This window comes from Portunus trituberculatus, chromosome 11 (assembly GCF_017591435.1).
Source record: "Portunus trituberculatus isolate SZX2019 chromosome 11, ASM1759143v1, whole genome shotgun sequence".
Lineage (NCBI taxonomy): Eukaryota > Metazoa > Arthropoda > Malacostraca > Decapoda > Portunidae > Portunus > Portunus trituberculatus.
The window spans coordinates 3,298,754-3,305,400 of NC_059265.1; the positions used below are offsets into that span (position 1 = coordinate 3,298,754).

The following is a 6,647-nucleotide window of genomic DNA, read 5'->3' on the forward strand; positions in this document are numbered from 1 at the left end:
AAATGGTCTAATGGTACACAAATCTCAAGGTAGAAATGTTTCCCAGTAATGAAGGTCAGGGTGTATAAAGAGTGTATCTTACTATGTAGATTGCTTCTATCAATGGTCCTTAACCCCTTCAGTACCGGGACACATTTTTACCTTGAAATTTGTGTACCATTAAACCATTTTATTGACATCAGCAAGGGTCTATGGAGGTCAAAAGATTAATGGCCACAGTCTTCACGATATTAACCCTTTAGTACTGGGACACATGTTTTACCTGAGATTTGTGTACCATTAGACCATTTCAATGACATTAACAAGGGTCTATGGAGGTCACAAGAATAATGGCCACAGTCTTCACTATATTAACCCCTTTAGTACTGGGACACATTTTTTACCTGAGATTTGTGTACCATTAGATCATTTCAATGACATTAACAAGGGTCTATGGAGGTCACAAGAATAATGGCCACAGTGTTCAATATTTCAATCCCCCACATGAGTTTGTGAAGTTTTAGAAAATCACCAAATAGTAACAAAAAGGAATATGGAGACATGGTTTTTAGGGAATTTTTAAGACGATTTGATGTGTTTTGAGGGCATTATAAGACAGTTTGGCATGTTTTGAGGGTAGTTTAAGACAGCTTGGCATGTTTTTAGGGCAGTTTAAGACAGCTTGACATGTTTTTAGGGCATTATAAGACAGTTTGGCATGTTTTGAGGGCAGTTTAAGACAGTTTGGCATGTTTTGAGGGCAGTTTAAGGCAGTTTTGTGTGCTTTGAGACCGTTTTAAGACAGTTTGGCATGTTTTAAAGGCAGTTTAAGATAGTTTGGTGTGTTTTGATACCATTTTAAGACAGTTTGGTGTGTTTTCATGGTATTTTAAGACAGTTTTGCTACAATAAGACCATTATATTGACATTAGGAAGGGTGTATGGAGGTCACAAGATTAATGGCCACAGTCTTCACTCTTTTAATCCCCCACATGAGTTTGTGAAGCAGTAAAAATCACGAAATAGTCACCACAAGGGATATATAGCAATGTGTCACCCTACTGAAGGGGTTAATGGTGTTGTAAGGAAGCTTTGCAGAAATAGCTTATTTTTGTCATGAAAGCTGAGTGTGTGTGTGTGTGTGTGTGTGTGTATTTACCTAATTGTATTTATTTACCTAATTGTAACATACGGGAAAAGAGCTATGCTCGTGTTGTCCCGTCTCCATATCTATTAATGTCCAGCTTTTCTTAAAATCATGAATATTCCTTGCGTTGACCACTTCCACGTCTAAACTATTCCATGCTTCCACCCTTCTATGAGGAAGCTATATTTTTCACATCTCTCCTATAAGTGGCCATTTTAGTTTTTTCCCATGCCCTCTCGACATTCTTTCATTCCACATACACAGATCTTCCCTATCCATTTTTCCATGCCAATCATCACTCTGTATATTGCTATCAGGTCTCCCTTTCTCTTCTGTTTTCCAGGGTCGGAAGTTGCATTCTTTTCAGTCTGTCTTCATAAGTCAAATCTCATAAGTCAGGCACCATTTTGTTGCAGCCCTCTGTACTTTCTCTAGTTTCCTTATGTGTTTCTTTAAGTTCGGAGCCCACTGTATTGTTGCATATTCAAGCCTCGGTCTTATCATTGCAGTAATTATTTTCTTCATCATTTCTTCATCTAAATATACGAACGCCACTCTTATGTTCCTCAATAAGTTCAATACTTCTCCAATTATTTTGTTTATATGTCTCTCTGGCGATAGGTCATTGGTAATTGTCACCCCAAGGTCTTTTTCTTCATGACTGGTTTTATGTCTTCATTTCCTATCTTGTACATACTCCTGATTCTTCTTTCACTCTTGCCAAACTCTAATTTCTTGCATTTTGTCGTGTTGAACTCCATTTGCCATGTACAGCTCCATTTCCATATTCTGTCCAAGTCTTCCTGGAGTAGTTCGCAATCTTTGTCACATCTCACTTTTCTTAACAATTTTGCATCGTCTGCAAATAGGCTCACATAACTGGACACCCCATCCACCATGTCATTTATGTAGACCGCGAACATTACTGGTGCCTACACTGATCCCTGTGGAACTCCACTCTCCACCAAGCCCCATTCTGATGGTCTGTCCTTAATTATTGTTCTCATTTCTCTTCCTACCAAAAAGTCTTCCATCCATTTTAGTAAACTGCCATGCACTCCTACCATTTCAAGTTTCCAGATCAGTCTCCGGTGTGGTACCTTATCAAAGGCCTTTTTTAAATCCAGATATATTCCATCAGCCCAACCATCTCTTTCCTGTATTACATCTATCACCCTTGAATAGTAACATATCAGGTTTGTCGTGCATGAACGCCCTTTTCTAAAACCAAATTGACACTCACAAAGTATGTCATTTTTCTCCAAGAAGTCTGTCCATCTATTCTTCACCACCCTCTCACACATCTTAGCTACCACACTTGTAAGTGACACTGGTCTATAGTTCAATGGGTCTCTCTTGTTACCTGATTTATAGATTGGGACAATGTTAGCTCTTTTCCAGTCTTGGGGCACTACACCTTCCCTTAATGAGGCATCAATTACTTCACAAACTTTTTCTGCCAGTTGCTCCTGCATTCTCTTAAAATCCATCCTGATACCCCATCAGGTCCCACAGCTTTTCTCACTTCTAAACTCCCCATCATATTCTTGATCTCCTCCACAGTTACTTGAAACTCCTTCATAATCCCTTTCTGTTCCATTACCAGTGGTTTGTCAAAAGCAGTCTCCTTTGTGAATACCTTCCGAAAGCATCCATTCATAGCCTCTGCCATTTCCTGGGATCTTCACTGCATACTCCATTTACTTCTAAACTTTCAATACTTTCTCTATTTTTGATGTTGTTGTTCACATGTCTGTAAAAAGCCTTGGTTGGTCTTTACATTTATCAATTATATCCTTTTCTTGTTTCTTTCTTTCTTCTCTTCTAATCAACACATATTCATTTCTTGCTCTTTTGTAACTTTCCCACTGCTTAATCCGTCTTTTCCTTCTCCACCTCTTCCATGCATCCTCTTTTCTTGTTCTAGCCTTTTCACATCTATCGTTAAACCAGTCCTGCTTTCCAACTTCTCTATGTTGTCTTATTGGTACAAATTTTTCTCACCTTCTTTGTATATTTTTATAAATTCCTTCCACTTTTCATTTGCTCCTTAGCACTCTTGAATTTCATCCAATTTGTCTCTTGAAAGAATTTCTTTAGGTTTCCAAAATCTGTCTTGGCATAATTCCATCTTCCCACTTTATATTCTTCATTTCTTCTAGATTTCTCTTCATCTATCACCTTGAACTCCAAAACTGCATGATCACTCTTTGCTAAAGGGCACTCCACCCTCATCTCCTCAATGACCATTGGCTCTGTACTAAAGACCAAGTCCAGTCTTGACGATGCTCCCTCCTGTGTGTGTGTGTGTGTGTGTGTGTGTGTGAGATAATCACTTTTTTCTTATTTCTTAAAGGTAATGTAGAGTTTTTAGGAGTTTGTGAGTGAGGTGAGAGTGTGTCAGTGTGTCATTGTGTCAGGGGTGTATCAAGAGTGTATCTTACTATGTAGATTGTTTCAGTACCTTCAGTACCATGACACATTTCCCTATTCCTTGTGGTGACTATTTGGTGATTTTGTACAGCTTCACAAAGTCATGTTGGGGTGAAAATTGTGAAGACTGTGGCCATTAATCTTGTGACCTTCATAGACCTTCGATAATGTCAATAAAATGGTCTAATGGTGCACAAATCTCAAGGTAAAATGTGTCCCAGTACTGAAGGGGTTAAGAAGGGTGTATGGAGGTGACAAGATTAATGGGCACAGTCTTCACTGAAGGGGTTATCGTGTTTTCACTGTGTGTTTGATCTGCTGCAGTCTCTGACGAGACAGCCAGACGTTACGAGCTCAGAGCTCATTATTTCCGATCCTGGGATCAGGCACACAACACACACCGGGATAACGAGGTCACAACTCCTCGATTTATATCCCGTACCTACTCACTGCTAGGTGAACAGGGGCTACACGTGAAAGGAGACACACCCAAATATCTCCACCCGGCCGGGGAATCGAACCCCGGTCCTCTGGCTTGTGAAGCCAGTGCTTTAACCACTGAGCTACCGGGCCATGTGTGTGTTTAAAATGTATTGTTTTCATGTAAATTATTATTATTTCATTGTCTCTCTCTCTCTCTCTCTCTCTCTCTCTCTCTCTCTCTCTCTCTCTCTCTCTCTCTCTCTCTCTCTCTCTCTCGTAAATTGTAGTAAATGTTGTAAATTGTTGTAAATGTCTATTTTGTATTAAGTTGATAATTGTTGACTTTTTTTAATGTTTGAAAATTTGTGTAGAGTTTTTGCTGTAATCTTTCATATTTTTACTGTTTATTCATTGTTTATTCATTTTTTTTTACTATTAAGTATTTGTAGAGTTTTGCAGGCAATGTACTAATGTGAAGAATTGTTGAATAAAAGTGTAGGGAGACTCTTGCATTTAATTTTAGCTCCAGTATGCATCTGCCTTGTCTCCGGAGACTCTCTCGAGTATTTTTGACTTAGTACAGTTTTTAGGGGTCATTTTTGGGTTTTTTGGCTAGCTTTTTACTATTTTCCTGTTTTTAGGGGCCATTTTTTTTTTTTTTGGCCAGTTTTTTACTAATTTTTCCTATTTTTTGGCCAGTAGTGCAGTATTTTGGACCATTTTTTTTTTTTATCTCATTGAGGATTTTCCAGTTTTTTTCTTAATTTACGATGCTATTCAATTTTATCCCTCATGATAAGGAGTCATTTTGTTCATATTAGTTCATCCTTTCTCCAATTGTTTTTGTATTGCTCATGATAATAAATAAAAGCTTTAAATTAATTAGTGTGTTTTAATTTCTGCCATGTTATTGTTTAGAGTGAGTGGGAGGTTAATGGCGGCAATATTGGTGTGAGAGACAGTGACCTCAGCCAGCTTGAGGCGACTTACAAACCACCCATGCACAAATATTCCCAGGAAAGCAAATTTACCATAACAAAAAGATTTCTACACAATTTATTACTTAGTGACAACACCACAATGAGGCAGTGAAGACAGTTTATTACAATGGAGTAATGGCACCACACCACACCACCCACAGTGAGTGAGGGAAGAATGACTGCCAGGCTGCCCGGAACTTCTCCCCCCCCCTGGCCTTGGATCGCCCATTCCTGTAATGGACAAACAAATTAACAAATGAATAGATTATCTGCACATGTACCGCGCCACTCTGTCCTACAATACACACTTCAGCCTCTCACTCGCCCCCCTCTCTCGTTAACACTTACACTCGCTTACACCCTTCTCCCTGCGTCTCCAGTGTCTACGGTGCGTAGCTTATATAATTCCTATGTTAGGCCCCATTTAGAGTATTGCATACAGGCCTGGTCACCCCACTATAGGCAGGATATCAACATGTTAGAAGCAGTTCAGAGAAGAGCAACTAGGATGATACCAGCATTAAAGCGCCTGGAGTATAGAGATAGATTAAAGGAATTAAACATGTTTTCATTTGAGAGGAGATGTATAAGAGGGGATATGATAGAGTTATTTCAAATGTTCTCAGATACAAACTACATAGATGTGAGATCTTTCTTTACCTTAGAGGAGGGAAATAGGACTAGAAATCATGGCAGAAAGATTAGAAAGCAAGGCTGCAGGTTAGATAGAAGAAAATATTTCTTTAGTCATAGAGTGGTAGACTTCTGGAATGCATTGCCAGAGACGGTTGTAAATAGCACTAGTTTGACAATGTTTAAAAACAGATTAGATAAGCACTTAAATTTATTAGATTTATAATTATGTATAGCACTGCATGATAGTTTTTATAAGAAATTTACTATAGTTAAATAAGACATGGTCCCCATGTATGGGGACCACAAATTGTAGAGGATTTCGCTGCAGGACTTAGCCCTGTTAATGGGCCAAATATTTAGAATTAGTATATAATGTATTGTGTACTTGTAAGTGTATCTTTGAGTACTGATGACGAGGTCGCTGTGTGACTGATACAGGATAACCTAGATGGGCCCTGGTGGCCCTTTGTTATCCTATTATTTATGTTATATGTTATGTTATGTAAATAAATAAGACTTACTACCTACAGTTACCCGTATCTATGACGAGGTCGCTGTGCGACTGATACAGGATAACCTAGATGGGCCCTGGTGGCCCTTTGTTATCCTATGAGTGACCCAAACACCTCCATTTCGGTATTGGGAATATAATACACATGTTATTTTCCTTTTCCTTTACCATTTCGTATTAGATTTCTTTTATTTGAATGTGAATTTGCATTTATAAGAAGTTTGAGTGATAGAGGAAGTGTATAGGATGATGTGGACATTTTGCGTAGAAGACGTGTGAGAAACCTCGGCCATTGTTAGCTCTGTGTTGAGATTGACAGTTTTGAAGCTTTGTGGAGCAGGTGAGTTATTCCCAGGTGTGTGCGTGTACATGGTTATTAGGTGAAGTTTGTAGAGTGAGTGAGACGCGCCAATTAAGGTGAAAAAAGTTTTGCCAAGTGAAAATAATTGAGTGTTTGTGGTTTTGTTGCCTCATAACATACATAAATAATAGGATAACAAAGGGCCACCAGGGCCCATCTAGGTCATCCTGTATCAGT

General features: G+C 38.8%; 1 long non-coding RNA gene across 1 annotated transcript; it reads right to left on the bottom strand.

Moving 5' to 3' along the window:
* Positions 1–5,022: 5,022 nt before the first annotated feature.
* Positions 5,023–6,418, bottom strand: LOC123502366. Its single transcript, XR_006673979.1, has 2 exons — positions 6,120–6,418; positions 5,023–5,193 (listed from the first exon to the last, which is right to left on the bottom strand). It is a non-coding gene; the product is annotated as an uncharacterized LOC123502366 (long non-coding RNA).
* Positions 6,419–6,647: the final 229 nt, after the last annotated feature.